Genomic DNA, 21,039 nt, shown 5'->3' on the forward strand with positions numbered 1-21,039 from the left:
TAAGACTCAGAACAGAAGCAGTGTTAAGAAACAAACCCACGCTTTTGACTATAATTAACTTAGTAACAAAATGAGACTCTCATTTAAACATTCACATTTGGAGCATTTGAAGTTGCAAATATCTACTTTATTGACACTGGTATAGCAGCAGTGACAGAAAATGTTTGTGTTCTTAAACAAAGAGAAAATTCCACAGCTGGAGAGGTACCTTATGAAAGTTCTGGTTATCCCAGAGGAAGCTCATTTTTCAGTTCCTAACACCACCTAGAAAGGAGAGGCTCTGTTTAGTCTACACATGCCAAGATGAGTCTTTTGATGCCTAAAATCATCCATCTCAGTGCACCATCCAGCTAGGATGGGCAAGAGAGTCTGAGCCAATGCAGACATGTGTGGAACCCTTAAAACCACTGTGTGAATTAAATATATGTAGGTAACACTAAGATGGCCACCATCGAAGCTGAAGCATGAAGAAAAGATTATTTCCATTGTTTCACATGCACTGCTAAGCTTATTCCATCTTAACAACGCCAACCCACTCAGCTTGTATTTAAAAGGCCCTTCCTTTCCAAATGATGCCTGCACAAATCTGCTGCTAGACTCACTTGAGCAAACAGCACACCTGCAGGAAAGCCTTACCTTTGTAGCAGAGCCTTCTCTGGCCTTAGCTCTGAGTTTATTTGCTTGGCTCTCAGCAATGTCTGCCCTTTCCAGGGCCTCACCTATCTTATGCAGTGCATGTCTCAGTTTGGAGAGATCAGTATTGGCTTGTTCACCCTGAAATTGCAAAACAAAAATTTAAAACCATTTGTCAACATGCTGGGGCACAGAGCCAACTTTTGAACTGGCAGTCCTATGAACTGGGAAATAACTGTTTGCTTCACTTTCATGACTCACAGCTTCCTCAGCTTGTTTTCTGTAGGATTTGATTTTCATCTGCAGTTGATCTACCAGATCTTGTAACCTAACCATGTTCTTCTTTTGTTCTTCACACTGTGGAAAGAGAACGTGCAATTTTATGTCCTTGGGAGACAAAACATCAGAATTACTTTCTATTTTTACCCACCTGAAAAGTTAGCTCTTTGAAACGCCGTTCGTATTTGCAGATGTTTTTCATAGCCTCTGAGGATTTTTTACGTTCTTCCTCCAGTTCAGCTTCTAATTCTCGGATCTGGTGAATTAATCAACAATTGGCTTAAGCCCTCACACAGGACTTGGAGAAGAAAGATGTTTCTGGGCTGGTACCCACCCTGGCCTCCAGCTTCTGGATCTGCTTCTTCCCTCCCTTCAGTGCCAGCTGCTCGGCCTCTTCCAGACGGTGCTGCAGGTCCTTCACTGTCTGGTCCAGGTTCTTCTTCATCCTCTCCAGGTGAGCACTGGTGTCCTGCTCCTTCTTCAGCTCTTCTGCCATCCTGGCTGCCTTGGAAGGGAGATGACACAAGAAACTGGAAGAATGTGAAAGAACAGCACATACTGTGCACCAGCACAGGATTGAATCCTGTGTCCTGTTGACCATTCCTGTCACCTCACTCCCTGTTTTGTTTTTTTTTTTTTCCATGACATGATAATGAAAAAAACCTGACAGGAAACAGTAAGGAAAAAGATGGGAAAAGTCTGCCTTACTGCACACAGAGCTGGAGAGACAGAAAGGGAAAATGTTCTGTCCCACTGTGACCTGACTAAGAGCTGGGGAAAACTGCCAGAACAACAGCAGAGTCTGGGACAGGACATGGCACAGCTGAAAACTTCAGTGCTCAACACATCTGGGGTGTGCTGGGTGCTGTGCTTTAGTGCTTGCCCCAACCTCCTGGAGGGTAGTGCCACAAAGGCACAAAATAGTTTAAAATTATCTATGTTATTTAAGACAAACTTAAGATTTATTTTGCTGTCAAAGGTTGGATTCCTACACTTAATATAATTAAGCACTTCAGTGAAATATTGAGTAACATCATAATTAATGTTATAATTATATAATTATAATAAATGAATAATTCAACAATTTGCTTTTGCAGCAAAATATATGAAAATTGAATTAAAAAATATGACAACTAGAAGTTTTATATAAATATATATGTGGGCATAATTAATTGCAATGTCTTTTATTCAAACAGAATAGAAGTCAATAAAACACAGGAATACCTCAACATGAGGAAGAACTTCTTTCCATGGAGGGTGGCAGAGCATGGAACAGCTGCCCAGGGAGGGCATGGAGTCTCCCTCTCTGGAGACATTCCAAACCCACCTGGACACATTCCTGTGTCACCTGCTGCAGGTGACCCTTCCTGGGCAGAGGGGTTGGAGTAGATAATCTCTGGAGGTCCCTTCTAATACTAATGATTCTGAGATTCTATTTTTTTTTTTTTCCTTTTAATGAGCAATTTTTAAAGTTTTATTTTTTAATTCCACATAATGCATCTAAGTGTTAAGATTTTGGTTTAATCCTCTGCATCAAAAATCATTAGCAGATTGAGTCCCATGACACACCAGTCCTATTGCCTGACTGAGGTTCACAGGTCTTGCATGAGAGGATTTAGCAGTAATTTTGAATGGAAATTTACAATTCTCATTTAAAAATTTGATAAAGAGGATTTTGCAAAGATAACTATTCAGATACCTTAGCCACTTTACTGGTTTCAATACTGCAGGATTTCTTTGTGGATTACATTTCCATGCAGCACTGAAGAAAGTTATTTTGTTTTCAACTGACTAAATGTAGGTTTAGTTCTTTATGATGGCAACAGCCCTATCTGTCAGCAGGACATGTTCCCTGTTGCTCTAATCCTCCTCTGACACAAAGCCTTTTCAACCAGTTCACAGATGGTTCCTTGTCCAACATGTGACAAGAGTATTTACATTAACCCCCAGCAGCTATGCCACTTAAAAATTCAAAGTGAAAACCAGAGCAACATCCTCACATCTGTCATTGCCTTCTTAGCTCTTTCTTCAGCACTTTTTGCTTCATTAGTAATATCCTCTATCTCTGTTTGGAGTTGTGCCATATCAGTCTCAAGCTTCTTCTTCGTATTAAAAAGGCTGGTGTTCTATGAAGGAGAAAGAGTGAGGCTTTGATGGTCTATTCATCAAGATCAATTCATCAATCCTTCTTCCTCCATCAATCTCTGGACCCCAAAATACATCAGTCTTAGCAAAGCAAACTACCTGGGTGTGGAGGAGCTGTGCACGTTCAGTGGCATCCAGAAGCTCCTGCTCAGCCAATTTCCTCGACCGCTCCGTCTGCTCCAGGGCTGCCCGGAGCTCCTCAATTTCAGCCTGCAGCAGGTTTGCTCTGCGCTCCACCATGGCCACCTGCTCCTTCAGGTCCTCCTGTGTCCTGATAGCATCGTCCAGGTGCAGCTGGGTGTCCTGTATTTGAAGAGTCATTTTTGACCTAATGAATTTCTCAAATACTGTGCTTAAAAAATAAATCAACCATAAGATAAAGCAAGACCTTGAGAGCTCCCTGGATGCTGTGCAGGTGTTTCTGTGCCTCTGCAGCCTGGCGGTTGGCATGGCTCAGCTGGATCTCCATTTCATTCAGGTCTCCCTCCATCTTCTTCTTCAGCCTCAGGGCTTCATTCCTGCTCCTGATCTCAGCATCCAAAACACCCTGCATGGTCTCCACAGTCCTTTCTTGGTTTTTTTTTACCTGGTTGATCTCCTCATCCTTGTCAGCAATCTTTCTGCTGATTTCTGACTTTATCTGAGTCATTTCTTGGGTGACACCAAGGATTTTGACTTCTTCATGCTCAAGAGCTGCCTTTAAAAGAAAAAAGAGAAAAACAAAGATGAAGGTAACATTTTAGAGAACATGATTATTGAGATGGTACTCAGTGATTTCACAGAACTTCCTGAAGTTTGTGGGAATCAACTTTGCACACAGCTAGTGCCAGAAAAGGGAACAGAAAGCTGCTCAGCATGCTCTTTACTATCTACAGTAATATTTAAACTAACTCACCTCTGCCTCCTCCAGAGCTGTTTGCAGACCATTTTTTTCTATTTCAGCTTGCTTTTTGGCTTTCTCGAGGTCTCTGATCATTTTGCCATTTGAAGTAATTTGCTCGGTGAGATCAGCTGCTTCCTCTGTGAGAGAAGAATGACATCAACCAGAGGAGCTGAACTCTGTGCTTTGTTGCTTCATTCAGCACCCCTTTTGCACACATAAATACATATACACAAATGTACATGTGTACACAATGGTACACGTGTCTGTAAATATGTAGAGATAAAAGCAGACACAACCAACTCATGCAGGCCAAGTGGGGCATTGGTGTGGTTTAACAGCCCTCCTTACAGAGAGCCTGGAAGGGCCCTGTACATGTTATATCTATGGATAAGTCATCAGGGTCTAATGCAGGTCCTGTCTTTGTGTTCAGTATATCTGTAAAACTCACTCTCATGAGCTGCTCAGTCTCCCACAATCACTACCTTTGCCTGGGAATGGCACCTCAATGTCTGCAGCAGATGAGAGAGCCAGGACATTTGCTTTATTTTCTTAATCACTTTACAAACATACTTGACAGCTTTTGGTAAGGCACTGATATTCTGCATTAAGATGGGGAGCACAGGAGGGACAGAGTGCTGTCCCTTGGTGCCCTCCTGCAGGCATGAGTGTGCTGGTGGAGCACACCTTGCTGTGGTTGGTGTGTGAAAGCTGATGGGACACAGAGCCCAACACGTACGCTGGAGAGTGGAGTTCTCCCGCTTGATTGTCTCGAGCTGATCCAAGGTTTCCTCATAGGCATTTTTCACTTTGAAAAGCTCTGTGTGCAGTGAGCCTGCTTCTTTAGAGACAGCTTCCCGCTCCAGCTGGCTCTCCTCATACTTCCCCTTCCATTCTGCCAAGACCTGGAAGACACCATAGAATCATAGAACACTTTGGGTTGGAAGGAACATCAAAGATCACCTAGTTCCAAATCCCCTGCCATGGCAGGGACACCTTCCACTATCCCAGGCTGCTCCAAGCCGTCTCCAACCTGGCCTTGGGACACTTCCAGGGATGGAGCAGCCACAGCTTCTCTAGGCAGCCTGTGTCAGGGTCTACCCATCCTCACAGGGAAGAATTTAATCCTAATATCCAATCTAAACCTACTCTCTGACAGTGTGAAGCCATTCCCCCTTGTGCTGTCACTCCAGGCCCTTGCAAACAATTTCTCTCCATCTTTCTTGTAGCTCCCCTCAGGCACTGGAAGGCCACAATTAGGTCACCCTGAAGCTTCTCTTCTCTAGGCTGAACAATCCCAATTCTGTCAGCCTTTCCTCAGAGGAGAGGTTATCATGCTTCATTTCCTGCTGGTACTGAAAATATTATTTGATCTCTGATTACATTTTGTACTAGATAAATAATGCATTCTCTTAAACCAGGACAAATTCCTACTGCCGTGCCCTAGTGGCTCTAGTTAGATTCACCTTGACTTCAGCACTGACTGATGTACAGAGCGTTAGTTTGGCTTTCTGGGAGGCTACACTTGAAAGATACTGTGCTCACCTTATCAAAATTCTGCTGTTTCCTGTCAAGGGCAGCTGCTGATGTGTTTGCTCTCTCTGTGTCCAGTGTCAGATCCTCCACTTCCCCCTGCAGCTTAAACTTCATCTTCTCCAAGGAGGCACACTTGGAATTCAGCGTGTCTGCCTGCTGCCCTGCTTCCTGGAGACGCTGAGAGAGCTTTTTCCTTTAGGTACATAAATAAAACAAGCATATGATAAAAAAAATAATTTCACTATGAGTCTCATTTTAATTAAGACTATATGAAAACTCAAAAAAAAGAAATTTAGGCCAGGTTACTAAAAGTGGGTCTATATTCTGCCCAATATACATCTGAGCAGCTCATTTCATCTATACTTGGCCTCCTCAAGCTCCTCCGTGCGCTGAATCGCGTCCGTCTCGTATTTGGTTCTCCACTGGGCCACTTCACTGTTGGCCTTGGACAGGGCTCGCTGCAGCTCCGCCTTGGCCTCCTGCTCCTCCTCATATTGCTCCCGGAGCAAGTCACAGTCGTGGCGAGCGGACTGCAGGGCGTGGGCCAGGGCATTCTTAGCCTGGTGGTAAAAATATGGCGATAAGAAGTTGGTGTTTCCTGGGAAATTTCTCTCACTGGTACTTATACACTGATAAACGACCCAAAGAGATAGAGATTAACTGACTGCCTCATAAAAACATGGGAGTCCTGCGCTGTAAGGGCCTGGATTGCATTGTCTAAAGGAATGGTTTGAACTTTTAATTGAATCACCTTTTGAAGCCTTGAACACTTCCCAAAAACCAGTATTATGCCAAATATTTATTTCATATGTAATGTGAGTATCTTCACCTTGATCTCCTCCTCTAGCTGCTGCTTCAGTTCTTCAATCTGCTGGGTGAAAGCCTGTTTCCCTCTAGACAGCTGAGAAATTAAAGCATCTTTTTCTTCCACCTGGCGTCCATATTCACCTGAAAAAGTTTGCAATTGAGACAAAATTTTAAGAGCCAAGAGAGCAATTTATGGGGTTCTCCCATTTCCAAATTACAGACAGAAGGGCTGTACCAGATTCTGTCTGCAGACGAGCTCTTTGAGCACTAAGATCGCTAATCATGCGCTGATTCTGCTCCTCCTTTGTTTTATACTCGCTCAGCTGGTCTTCCAGAGTGCGGCACATCTTCTCCAGATTTGCCTAGATATCAATTGCACATTAAAAAAAAAAAAAAAAGAAAAGAGTAAATACCTTGATCCTGCCTTCTTTTAGCAGGAAAATATGTCCAGAAGATGCAGTTGACATCTTGGGACTGTACATGCACCCAAACTTCTACACATGAGGTTTGGACAAACGATTTTTGATACAACCTGATAAAAATTAAGTCATATAAGATTAAAGATAAAATACCACATTGCTATCAAATTCCTAATAAAAATAATTGTGTACCTTGGCTTTGGAGACAGACTCCATGTTGCTGGCCAAGTCATCAATCTCCATCTTCAGCTCATCCTTCTCCTTCTCCAGCTTCTGCTTCACGCGTTGCAGGTTGTCGATCTGCTCGCCCAGCTCGGCTGTGCTGTCCGCGTGCTTCTTGCGCAGGGCGGCAGCCGTGGCTTCGTGCTGCAGCGTGGCCTCTTCCAGGTCACGGCGCATCTTCTGGAACTCTGCCTCACGCTTCTTGCTGAGCTCTGCTTGAGCCGTGGTGGCTCCTCCAGCCTCTTCAAGGCTCCCTCGGGTTTCCTCAAGCTCCCGAGCGAGCTCAGCACAACGCTTCTCTGCTTTTGTCCGCGTTGTTTTCTCACTCATGGTCTCTTCTTCCAGCTCTGCAGCACGGGCCTGGACAACGAGGGAATAGCACATCAGGAATTAAATAGGGAACAGGTCATTTAGTGCTTAGGTCTCTGCATATTTTTCGCAGTAGAACACTAAGAACCTTGTTTTGGAGACTGTAAGCAAAACAAACATCCTTTGAATTTCACTGTTTGGCATCGTAGGTAAAGACTTACTGACAGAAAGACCCTATGGATCATCTCATTCTAGCTTTAGATCACAGCTTTGTGCTGTTGTTTTGAGTTTTCATCTCTGTATCCCCCACTACCAGGTTTTGAGTGTGGGGATACAGGGATGGCTTCTATGAGAAGGTGCTGGAAGTTTCCCCTGTGTCTGAGGGAGCCAATGCCAAACTGAGGACAAGCATTATTCATGGTACTACAGTTTAAAGCAAGCAAACAGTAATGATGAAGTAAAGTCTCTTGCCTGCAATTCTCTGATCTTCTTCTGCAAATGAGTACCTGAATTTTGCTGTTCCGCAATTTTGTTTTGCATCTGGTTAAAATCAAAGTCTTTCCTGTGAAGGAGATGTTTTGTTAAAAGAAAATAAGTCCAGTTAAAGCCAAATAATAAATTATCTACTAATTTGTTTCTCATACTTCCTTAATTTTTCATCTAAATGTTGTTTATCATTCTCCAGATCTGCTATGGTTTCCTGTGCAAGTTTCAAGTCTCCCTCAAGCTTTCTCTTTGCTCGTTCAAGGTCCATACACGCTTTTCTTTCGAGTTCCAAAGATCCTTCAACCTGCAACATAAACATATATAAACATGACTGATGGAACAACTAAAGAATCTGCTCCTTCTCCTTGTGTTGAGCATGCTTACGTGGTTCACTTGCTGCTCCAGCTTGGTCCTGGCTTTGGTGAGGGTATTAACTTTCACCTCCTCTATTTGCAGGTCATCCAGTGCCTGTTGCTGGGCTTCTTGCAGGGCCTTCTTCTCCTTCACTAACTTTGCAACAGTCTCGTCCAAACCTCTCACTACTTCTGTCAGATTTTTGACCTATTGTAAGGCAAAATAGCTCAAGGTCACTAATAATTTTGGCCCTCACATAGGCCATGAATACAGACAATGAACTTGCTGTTAGACTCCCAAAGAGGCTTTAATCATTTTGCGGTCACACTTTACAATCTCTCTGCTTATATACCAACCCTTCAGAAGTCACAAAGCAATGCTGGACTTTAATTTTAGTGCATTTTTGTATGCTTATGGGTTGGTTTTCCTGCACAACAGAGGTGCCCAGGTTCAATACCAGGCCCACAGATCTCCTTGCACAGCAGCATGTAAGCATTCAAGTTTACTGAATCTTTACACCCTATGCATCCACAGAGCAACTGTTATTAAACATTGCAGAAATAAAAAGCACCTTGTTTTCAGTGGCATGCTTTTCCTTTTCAGCCTTGACCAATGTTAACTCAAGCTCATCCATATCTTTCTTCAGCTCAGAGCATTCATCCTCCAGTTTCCTCTTTCTGGCTGCCAGATCAGCATTTATCTCCTCATCATCCCCCAGCTTTTCCATTACCTCCTTTATTCTTCCTTCCAGCTGGAATTTTAGTTTGATCAGCTGGTCGCATCTTTCTTCAGCATCAGCCAAATTTTCATTTTCCTTTTTACAGAGAAAAGAAATGTGTTTCATTATCACACATTGGCACTGACACTTGCATAAATCACCTGTTTATTAAGTGGCTGGTACATGAAAAAACAGAATTTCCTTTCAGCCCTTTACTGAATACTCAAACAAAACTGATGTAATCTGAAGAGCCAAAAATTATTTGAATTACTTACAGTTTGTACTTGCAGCTGTAGGTCCTTTTTCTCTTGCACCAGAGACACCATTTTTTCTTCCAGTTTGCTCCTGGTGGCTTCTGATTTAGCCAGTTCCTCTTTTGTTCTCTCAAACTCTTCCTTCATCATGGCCAGCTCTTTCTCAGTTCCCACACTTTTTAAGAGAGGTTTAAACTTGAAGTACAGCTTCATCCAGGGCCACTGCTTGACTTTCATGAATGCACGGATGTTGTACTGGATGCAGAGGATGGACTCCCTGAAACCAGAGTGATCCATCAGTAAATAAAGCCCATCTTTGAGCAACCAGACCTGGCAGAGGACACACACCTGTGGTCGAACATTTTTTTCAGGTCAAGTCTCCGGAGGTATCCCCTGCACAAAGCCTGGATCCGTGTGATCATCTGTCCTAAACGTTCATCTCTCATCTCTTCCAGGACACCCAGCAAACCTGCCTTGAAGAACACCTGCAGCCAAAGAACAGACATCACTCCTTGCTGGGTTTGCATTTCAATGCAATGAATGTTTTCTTATCCTATGGCAAAATTAAACATTTACCTTAGTGTGTCCGAATTTGTACTGCGTATGATCTATCTCAATGGAAGACAGCAGCTTTTCACACGCCTTTCTGCTATCAATAAACTTTCCTTCTGGAATGGCACTGGCATTCAGAAGGAGGTATCTGATAAAATAAAGGGAAAAGCTCACCCATCAGTACCATTCTAGTGCACAGGATGCCACAAGAACAGCTGTCAGTTTGAAGATACAGAGGAAGGCTTAGTCTGACTCACACCTCCAGCCTCAATAGCAAAGCAGTAAGGAAAGCAGCAAATAGCAGCAGGTCAGTTCAGAAGGTACCAAGGATGTGTTACAGCCCTCACTGAGACTGAAGGCATGGACAGTCTGTTCTTGGACCTGAGAGACTCTGCTCATTTGTGTCACAGTCGTTATCACTACTCTAGGGCTCCAGCTCACTGGGTTAGCTGTAAATTTAAAAAATGGATGGATTTTAAGAGTAGGGAAACTGCTTTTCTGGACCATATCCAGTTTCTCACATTCCTCCTGAACCATGTAACTCAGAATTAGACTTTGGATCCAGCAATGGACTTCCTAATCCTACACTGAGAGATTATTCCATACCTATTTTCAGCATTGATACACAAATCTGCCCTCCCACATCAACGGCTGAGTCAATGCTTTCAGGTAGTACCCAAAACACCATTTCAGCCCTGCTCAGTGTCCTGCTCTCCAGCACACCCTGCACAGAGTTGTAAAGAGGGAGTGATTGCTTAGTTCTTAGAGATCTGACCCTACATTTGCCTTTGTTCTAACACAACGAGCGGATGACCCTAGCTGGGTTGCCCTGGATTTACCAACCCTTTATAAATGTCTTATTTGCAGCAGTTCCCATAATAAGATTTTTTGGTTATGGGGTTTTATCTACAAATGAATCTGCTAATGCTGTAGAAATATTAGCATGTCAAAATATTAACCCACTACAAAATGAAAGGGTCATGTGGAACTGACCTGGATTTCCTGTTGGATTCCCTTCTGTTACTGCAGCTCTATTTGCCAGTCAAACTTAGCATTTCATCAAGAAGTAGTATTGGATTTAACACAGTTTCCTCTTTGTAAAACCATTCTAGTTATAATTATTTAAACCACACTCTTCAAGCCTCTACTAGATGGCAGTGAAATACAGAATGTGCATAGACCACCCTCTGTGTTTTTGCTGAAACATGCTTGTGCCTAATTTGAGAATTAAAGCAAAGAATATACAAACATTCAAATTAACAGGAATGAATTAAAAATAGGTTTTGGCATACAGTATTGAGGAAGGCATCTGGGTGGGTACCGCCCACACAGACCATGCTATTAGATATGTCTTTTGCTTTCCATGCGTGTTAAATATTAAAATAGTCTTTTCCTAACAACTGAATCATGGGCTGGTTTAGCAAGAGTCTTCTTTCAAATGAGTTTGGCTCAATGCAAACACAAGAATGTTATTACTGACCTTTGTTTGAAATCCCCATATGGTATCTTATTAGGAAATCCTTTCCTGCAGATCCTAATGCCCTCCAGAACACCATTGCATCGCAGCTGGTGCAGAACAAGCTTGTGATCCATCAGGCCTGTGACAGAGCAGCATGGGGACACACTGATTTCTCTAGCACTGCTCCTTCTACCCCTGTCCATTCTATGTTTTAGGAATTACCTGGGGTCTTTGTTTCATTGGGAATGATGCAACGCACAAAGTGAGGATGAGTTGTTCGTAAGTTAGACATCAGCTTATTCAGGTTTTCCTGTAAAACAGAGATAATTTCTAATCTCTATATTATCTCAGTTCTCAGAGTGATTTGACTCTGCTGAACAGCAAAAATTCAGAACTTTGCCCTTACTCTCCTAGTGAACATTCTACACTTCTGTGTAGGCATCAGCAAAGTAAATGGCTTCTACTGAAGAACTTCCCTCCTGATATAAAATAAAAACAGGGCTGTGGAGCCAGGTGTGACAGTCCCTGCCAGAGAACACACTTACCCGAAAGAGTACAGAGACAGTTTGGAAGGAAGAGCCCTTCTTCTTGGCTCCTTTCTTCTTCCCACCACCTTCAGCTGGAAAATGAGATGACAGTCCAGCTGAGGAACTGCTGCAGATCCCTTTGACAGTATTTTAATTGTGCATTTAACACACAGCACACAAGCACTGACTCAGCACTGATCCACATCAGGTGAGAGGTGCAATAGGAAATCCCAAACTGGAAACATAATCCTCCAAGCTTACCTTCATCTATGGAAGCAAAACTGGCATAAAGATGGCATAAAATTTTCATAGATGATTTCTGGTACAGCCCCACAACAGTTTCATTCAGAGGGTCCTTGTTCTTCTCCAGCCACCCAGTGATGTTGTAGTCCACTGTGCCAGCATAGTGCACCAGGGAGAAGTGAGCCTCAGCCTTGCCTTTGCCTGGCTTGGGCTTCTGGAAGCTGCTGCACTTGCCCAGGTGCTGGTCATAGAGCTTGTTCTTGAAAGAGGTGTCAGTTGCCTTGGGGAACATGCACTCCTCTTCCAGGATGGAGAAAATGCCCATGGGCTGAATAGAAAAATGGTGTTTTCAAATAAGATCAATTCAAGCTATAATAAAACAGAGTGAAAGACATGCTAAAATGAAGTACTGGAGGTATTTTATAGAGAATTAGCCTGAGATGAGCGGGTAAGAAAGATTTTTTGTGAACAGCTGGCAAGATACTTAAAAGAACTCATAAGATTCTGAACTACCCAGACAGTGTGTGGAAAACAAGAGAAGTCAGGCAAAAACTGTGCAGTAACTTCTCAGAATACAGTAGTGACTTCTAACTGAGAAGGAACAAAAGGAAAGCAGACATGAGGTTTTCTGGGATTTGAATTTAAGTGAGAGAAAAGCTGAGGAGAGCCAATGCACAAGGACAGGACGACAGAAGGAAGGAAGGAAGGAAGGAAGGAAGGAAGGAAGGAAGGAAGGAAGGAAGGAAGGAAGGAAGGTAGGTTAAAATCAGTGTCTTTTTAGAAGACAGGATATATTCCCAGTCAGTGGATAATTAATTGCACACATGGGTAATATTTAAAGAAATAGAGGAGGTGAAGAGACCTGAAGGCTTCCCAGAGAGATTGTATTGAAAACAATCAAAGCAAACACTCTCAAGAAACCTCTATAGATTCAATTTGTGTGATTGCACAAGATGCTTAAGAAACTCACCTTTTCTATGAGCTCAATGCAGGCAGCCAGGTCCATGCCAAAGTCAATGAACTCCCATTCAATGCCCTCCTTCTTGTACTCCTCCTGCTCCAGCACGAACATGTGGTGGTTGAAGAACTGTTGCAGTTTCTCATTGGTGAAGTTGATGCACAGCTGCTCAAAGCTGTTGAACTAATATTTGAATAAGTGTGTTAATATTGTTAAACTGCCTCTGATCAATTTTTTTTCACAGGCATGTCACAACAAGGTTAGCCAGACTGACCCAACAGGGTTTTGATAGCAGTGTAAAGAATATACCATGGGTATCCAGGCTTACAGAAAAGTTGTGCAGTGCAGCACGTGGTTGCTGCAGCCTGCATTGGCCATGTTTGGGTGGCCCTAATGTCCATAAATACAAACTCTGTGGGGAGAGAGAGAGAGCAGCTTCATGGCCATGCTTCTGCACTTTCTGTTTTCTTACAAAGAGGGTGATGGATCTACAAAGGCAAAAGCAGCTTCAGACAGATTTGCTTGAGGGCTGCACTGGGGTGTGGAGGAGGAGGAAAGGTCAGAGAAGACAAACAAACTGAAAAAGAGACAGGCAGAAGTCTGAGAGTACTGCAAACCTCAAAGATCTCAAAGCCAGCAATGTCCAGGACCCCAATGAAATGCTGTCTTGGCAGCTTCGTGTCCAGCTGCTGGTTGATACGAACAACCATCCACAGGAAGAGTTTCTCATAGACAGACTTGGCAAGGGCATTCACTGCCTGGTGCACCTGCAGGGAGATGTCCCACACCTGTGTCAGGGCACTGCCAGTGCAGCCCCAGAACAAAACACCCCTCACCATGCCCACACACACTGCACTAACAGGCCTTCATGGCCCTGACCATTCTCAGCTGTGACCTGTGGTATTTCTGGGGTCCCCAGAGGGAAGGAAATTATGAATCTGACTCCATGTTCTTAGAAGGCTATTATATTATATTATATTATATTACATTACATTACATTACGTTACATTACATTACGTTACATTACATTACGTTACATTACGCTACACTAAAGAATAGAGAAAGGATACAGACAGAAGGCTAAAAGATAGTAATGAAAAACTCATGACTCTCTCCAGAGCCTCGACACAGCTGGCCATGATTGGCCATTAAGTTAATTCACATGTAACCAATCAAACAATGACCAGTTGGTAAACAATGTCCAAACCACATTCCAAAGGAGCAAAACACAGGAGATGCAAATCAGATAATTATTGTTTTCATTTTTCTCTGAGGCTTCTCAGGCTTCCCAGGAGAAGAAATCCTGGTGAAAGGATTTTTCAGAAAAAATGATGGTGACAGTGACCTTACGGAGAGAGGATGGTCCCTGCTGCTCCTTGATGCTCACCTGATCCACTGTCTGGCCCTTCAGCACATATTCATTTCCCACTTTCACCCGGGGGTAGCACAGAGCTTTCAGCAAGTCTGCTGAGTTCAGGCCCATCAGATATCCTGCTTTGTCAGCCTCTGGAAAACAAAATAATAACTTGAAATACTTTCTTCTTAAATCAGACACACACAGGGCATTGGAACCAGCCAGAGCTCACTCTGAAACTTGCAACTGATTGGCTTTACCCCATCCACAAATCTTGGCTAACATTCTCCTTTATTTTTCTGAACAGCCTTGTGACAGAGTGGCTACAGCAGCCCCAACAGATGTGGTGAAACCCAGGAGGGCACTGTTGATGGGACAACACAGACTTTTTCCCCATCAAGCCACTTCTCCACGATGTCACCCAGGCAGAACAAGTGTCTATGTGTAACCAGAAACTGGAGAACCTACAGTGATGTGCCCCAGGCTCTGGCTCCTACGCAGAGTCATCAGGAATAAACTGGATGCAGAAAGTTCCTCTATTTGATGCAGTAAGCAAACCTCCTTTTTATGTTTATCAAGGAACAATGACATGTCTCCTGGAAGACTCCCTCCATTGTTAGTGAGAAATGGCATGGAAACAGCTGGAAATATTCCTCTCCCAGCCAGGGAGGAATTACCTTCTGTGCCATCAGGCTCTGCCTGCTCCTCACGTGGTTTCTGCTTGAATTTCATGTTCCCATAGTGCAGGATGGCTCCTGTCAGCTTGTAAATCCCCATCCTCTCATCAGGGCTGAAGCCCAAAGTGTCAATGGCTGCCTGCACACCAGACAGATCAGCTGGGTTTAACAGTCATGAGAGTAAACTGAGACTGTAAAAGCCTCTCCTTGCTAACTGGACTCACATCTGTGGCAAGAAGCTCCTCCTGGTCATCGATGCTGGCCACAGAGATCTGCCCTTGGCTGATGAAGGGGTAGTCATAGGGGCTGGCTGTGACAAGGAGCATCTCTGAAAGGCAAACACAGGAGTGAGAGCCAGAACCTGGCAGGGGAGATGGAACAGTGGCTCTGCAAGTTTTCACAAGCTCTCCTTCCTCTTTCATCCCAAACTCCTGGTTTGGGGTAAGAGAACAGAAAGATAGAGTAAAGCCTTTCATCTGCCTTCCCTGGCTGAGCAATCCTTCCAGTTTAATATTGTGAACTGAGAGCTGAGCATTCAGCGGGCATAGAACACAGGCCAGGCACAGAAACAGCTTTCAAGAGGCTTTCAGATAAAGCTCATTTGTGCTTATCCTCATACATGACACAGAGTGGGAGGATGGGAGCAGGAGCTCCACCTTGGGAAATGCTCTGTGGAGAGCTGGGAAGGAGGGGCAGAGTGGACCAAGGACGAGTGTGTGGCCAAAGGGACAGATGTGGGATGTGGGTAATATGGGTAGGGAGTGCTGTGGCAGTGGGAAGGGGGAAAAGGTCAGAAAGGTTGCACTGGAAACAGGAAATAACCTTTGTCCACGTGGTGAAAAGCTCAGATGAATGGTTTGTAGATCAGGGTACCTGCCCATCCTGCACCCAGAATTGCTTAGCTTTCTATTGAAGATTATTCACAGGATCTGGCCCACCTCAGTTGGAATTTCCACACCATGGAGAATAGCAAGGTGCAAGGCAGAGTACATTGGCCACCCCTGCACCTCACCTGCACACAGTTTCTGTTAGACCTTACTCAGGGAGGATAAATGGAGGTGGAGTAAAGCCCTAGTGTTATGCAGAGACACAAATACAGCTTGGGGAACCTGGGCAGGGCCGAGGCTGCAATGCTGAGGACATAAATCAGCACATGGTTATTGCAATCACATGATCCCTGCTCTGCAGGGACACAGGGCATTGTGCCACTGGACTCCCTGTCACCGAGCTGGCACAGAGGGAAATGCTTGCGAGGCTGACTTTACTCAGTGTCACCAGGTGGTGGCTGTCCTTACCAAGCAGTTCAGGCTTCTTATTGGAGAGGATCTGGTAGAAGATGTGGTAGCTTCTCTCAGCTTTCAGCTGGAAAGTGACTCTTGACTTTTCCAGCAAGTCTGTAATGTATATGCACGTTTTAGACACTTTTCAGGTTCTTTATGTTCTAGCAAGGCTGTCAGCCCCCCTCAGTTACTCACAGGTCTCAATGTCACCAGAGGCCAGCTTTCCAGAGGTTCCAAAATGGATACGAATGAATTTACCCTGGCAAGCAGACAAAAGTGGTGTCAGTGCAGCAATCTCAGAGTGTTTTAATTTCTTCAGTCTTAGACAGCATCACCAAATCAGTCTGATTGGCTTTGATATATAAAGATAGAGAAAAGGGAACTCTTTGCTGCAGCAATGTGAGCATTAAACAGCTGCTAACACATCAGCATTTCATAAAAACCTAGAAATTGGTTGGCAAGAACATTTTTCCCAGCCTGTAGTGAGGGAAAATGGGGTTTCAGTCACAGCTAACAAGCAGGCAAAGAGCATTGGAAACACAGAGGGGCAGAGGGACAGACACAGGGTGACTCACAAAGCGTGAGGAGTTGTCATTTCTCACGGTCTTGGCATTCCCAAAGGCCTCCAGCAGTGGGTTGGCGCTGAGGATTTGATCCTTGAGCGAACCCTGCAGGAATAATTGAATAATTACTGAAAAACACCGTGAGCTATGTGGTAGGAAGAAGTGGCTCTAATGAATGATTGATTACGTGTGCAGCCATGTGCACTTCATTTCAGCTCTGCAGTGCTACTGCTGCATGCACCTTCTTGACTCCAGCACCAAGAACCAGTGCTGGGCATAAAAAACAAATAACTCATTTTCCTCTTATTCAGAATTTCTCCCACAGTCAGAGCTCTCAGGTCTCTGCCACAGGGACAGATTGATCCACACTAAGAAACTGGAGCCTCTGACTCTTCCTGTTTGAGTCCAGGTAAAGCTACACCTTGGCAGTGGCAGCTCTGGTATTTGTTGTGGTCCTAACAGCACATCAGCCCCTGCACCTACTGCCTTTCAATGAGAAGCTGAAGCTAATAAAAGATATTTCGAGGTAAGTGTGTGCCACCAGTGCTGTCCACAAGGGGATAACATCCTGAACTGCCCTTCAGCAAGCCCTTCCTCCTCACACCTTCATCGGGGGCTCCTTCTTGGTGGCCGTGTCCCCGCTGGCGGCGATGGTGGCGTAGTACTGGATCACGCGCTTGGTGTTCACCGTCTTGCCGGCGCCCGACTCCCCGCTGCAGGGAGAAGGCTCAGAGTGAAGGATAACCTGCCCCCCTCTATAGCATTGACAGGGATCCCCAGGCAGGGAGGACTCCATCTTATAAGGCTAATTAATTACTTTATTATATTACATTATTCTATACCATATTATATTATATTATATTATATTATATTATATTACATTACATCTAAACTGAATCCGCCAAGCACTCAACTCAACTGCACACAACTGCACAATATTACATTATGGTGTAATATAGTACAGAATAATATAGTATAATGTAATTAACTACATCTAAATAATATAGTATAATAAAGTAATTAACTACATCTAAACTGAATCTGCCAAGCACTCAACCCTGCACACAACTGCACCGCACTGAAGGCTAATTAATTACTTTATCAGAAGGCTAATTAAATATTATATTATATTACATTACATTGTATTATATTACATTATATTACATCCAAACTGAATCTGCCAAGCACTCAACCCTGCACACACCTGCACTCGTGACTGTCACCCAACAGTCCTGACACACACACACACCTGGCCCTGACAGGCCAAGGAAACAAAACACCATCACTGTGGGTAAACAATCTCCATTTTGCATTCTACTTTGGCACAAACACAGGCACAGCAAATGATAAGAATTGATTTTCCTTTCTCTGAGGTTCAGAGAATGGGAATCTCAGAAATATTCTTGGGAAGAATTGTGCCTTGCTTTTCTCTGTGAGGAGAAATGTGGCTACACAGCTCTTGTTGGACACAAGTGGCAGATGCACTTACGTGATCAGGATAGATTGGTTTTCACGATCTGTCGGAGGGAAAAATACCTGCAGTCAGAGAAGCTGTAGGGAAAGTGCTGGTTCTCAGTTAGCTGTGACCTGGTGTCCATTGGGGAATGAAATAAAATCTCTGCAGGTGAAACTGAAAAGGTGCAGGGTCTACTCTCCACCTCTCTTTCCCTCCCTATACTCCACTTTTTGTCTTCCTTCCACCTCCTTTGCTCATCGTGTGCTTGTTTTCGCTTCTGTCTTTTTTATTCTTTACCTTTAATACTATTAAATATGGGACAGGACTTTATTCATATTAAAACCATGTGTTTTGGTGATAATATTTCCATCTATTTCTATCCAGCAGGTGTTCTGGATCTCCCTGCTGTTCCTTGAAGCCCCATGCAGGTGTGCAGCCCAGGGACTTCCCAGGTAGTGTGTCCTGTCCAAGTGCAACTGCCCTTTGCAGGGGTCTCTTTTAGGCTTCTTAGCTTAGTACTTAGATCAGAAACACAGATAACGTGCAGCACTACAGCACAGTGCTTCAAAAATAAACAAAATATTCCAGGAGATGCGGAAAACTCTCTGGAGCTGGTTTTGCATCAGTTAGGGTTGATGACAAAAACCAAGCCGATAATCTGCAACGTTACACACCAAGTACAATGTTACACACCGAGCAGATCATCTGCAATGTTACACACCAAGTACTTTGCAAGAGTTGGCAAAGGTGACTGAGCCATGGCGGTATGGAATGGCATTTGGCAGAAGCAGCAGGTCTGACACACCTTTTTACTCCAAGTCTGGTCAAAGCAGAGCCACTCACCAGTCAGCATGAACTGATAGGCATTGTCAGAGATGGAGAAGATGTGTGGAGGGGCCTCCTGGCGCTTCTTGCCTCGGTAGGCCAACACCACCTCGGGGTTGTACACCGGCAGCCACTTGTAGGGGTTGACAGTGACGCAGAAGAGACCCGAGTAGGTCTGCAGGGAAAAACCAGGGGTGGCACTGAAGTCCAGCTTCTGCAGCTGTGTTTCCTCCTTTGCCAGAAGAAGGAGCTTACATAGATCATCCAGGAGCTGTAGCGGTCCTTGAGGTTGTACAGCACAGCGGGTTCGTGCAGGTGGGTCAGCATGGCCACGTCCTCAACTCTGTCAAACTTGGGTGGGTTCATGGCATACACATCATCAGGTTTGACAGCAACTGTCTATAACCCAGAAAGAAAGAGCCAACCTTGGTTCAGCAGCTCTTGACAGTCCTTCCACAACCACAGAGAAGTAATAACATCTCTAAGGCTGCTCTAATTCATATTTTTCTTTCTGTTTAACTGTGCTAAGCAAAATATGGCTATTTCAGGGCAAACACTGCAGCCAGCCAGGAAATCTACAACACAGGTACATTGACAGGGTGTCAATTTCCTGGCATTGCTGGGACCACACAAACACAATTTGTGCTGGAACAGATCTTTCAACACATTATCACTGCTTATAAACTTTAGGTCTTTGTTGCTCATGGCTGTAAGAACCTGGGGCACATCTGCTGGCCAGCCAGCCTCCCATGAAATTGCCAGAGAGCTGGGACACAAACAGCACAAAACTCATCAACAGCAAATCCATCCTTGGGACAGACTTGTTGCTCTCCTGCCTGTGGCCATTCGTAATGAAAGAACAGCTTTGTCTCTACCAAACAGCACCGTCTGCTGGGCTCACAGTGTGGGGGACCATCCTGTCCCACTGCCAGAGCCTGTGGATTTGTTGTGGGGGTGGCAGATGTTCACAGCTGGCAGCAGCTTAACTCAGCCACTGCTTTCTAAAAGCCTTGTAGCACCTTCTGCCAAGATGTTGGTCATGGTTGTTCTTTGAGCTGTTGCAGTTATTCTTACAAAAGGTGTCAGGGCACAAGCTGCTGACATTTCAGCCTTTTGGAAGATTAACACCTTGGATGGTCCTCTGGGGAACTGCAGCCAGTGACACTGACAGTTTCACATGCAAAGGCGACTTGCAAAGTTATCTGTCTGCTCAGCAACCAGTAAAGGAAGGAATTTATGAGTGGATATGACAGTGTTAGCTGAGAAAGTGTTAAAAACTAAGTTAAGACTGGCTAGGCTATGATCCAACCTGGTTTAGAGCATTGTGTGATTTTCAGAGCCCAAACCAAGAATAATTATCCAACGAACACTTTTACCCCAGCATCCACATCTATACTTTCCTGCTGAGGCTGTGCTGGTCCTAGTCAGAGGGCAGGGCAGGGCAGGGCAGATTTCTTGCCTGAGCTGGCCTGGTGCTTTCCCAGTTTGTCCCCAGCAGATGCCCTGGCTCCCTAAGCAGGGCTGGGAGAAGGGCCAGAAGGAATGCACTTACCCTGCCATCCTCTGTCTCAACAGTTATCTTCCCATCCTGTGCAGCCTTGATCCTCCCCCTGGTGTACTCCACCTCGGGGTCAGCCACAAAGCAGTGGGTTTTGGCATCAAAAGGCTGGTTCTGGGCTTCTATTCTCTCCTTCTCGGATTTGCGCAGGTACGGCGCGGCCTCACCAAAAATCTCCATGCCAGCGTCTCTGCTCATGGCTCTGGAAGACAGAGACGCCCAGACCCCTGTGTGCTGCTCAGGGCAGAGAGCAGCTGAACATTCACCCCAGCTGGCTGCTCCAAGGTCCCCCCTCCCAGCTCTCAGGTGTGTGCACTGAGATCTTGAGGGACTTTGCATTTCCAAGCTGGAAGTTACAAAGGCAGTGGAGAAAGAGCCACCACCCTCCATGGCCCCAAGGAGAGGAGATCCATGTCCAAAGGAGGAGGAGGGCTCCCCAGGAAAGTGGTCAGACCTGAGGGAATAATGTAGTCCTAGAAAAAGTGAAGCCCTGAAGATTATTTTTCTTCTGGTTTTTAGTTTATTACTTCCCTCATTCTCTGTCA

At 44.6% G+C, this 21,039-nt stretch overlaps 1 pseudogene; it reads right to left on the bottom strand.

Annotated features, from left to right (window-relative positions):
• Positions 1-240: 240 nt before the first annotated feature.
• Positions 241-20,692, bottom strand: LOC128938433 (myosin-3-like; annotated as a pseudogene).
• Positions 20,693-21,039: the final 347 nt, after the last annotated feature.

This window comes from Melozone crissalis, unplaced genomic scaffold (genome assembly GCF_028551555.1).
Source record: "Melozone crissalis strain CALT ecotype California unplaced genomic scaffold, PUWL_Pcris_2 ptg000026l_1, whole genome shotgun sequence".
Classification (NCBI taxonomy): domain Eukaryota; kingdom Metazoa; phylum Chordata; class Aves; order Passeriformes; family Passerellidae; genus Melozone; species Melozone crissalis.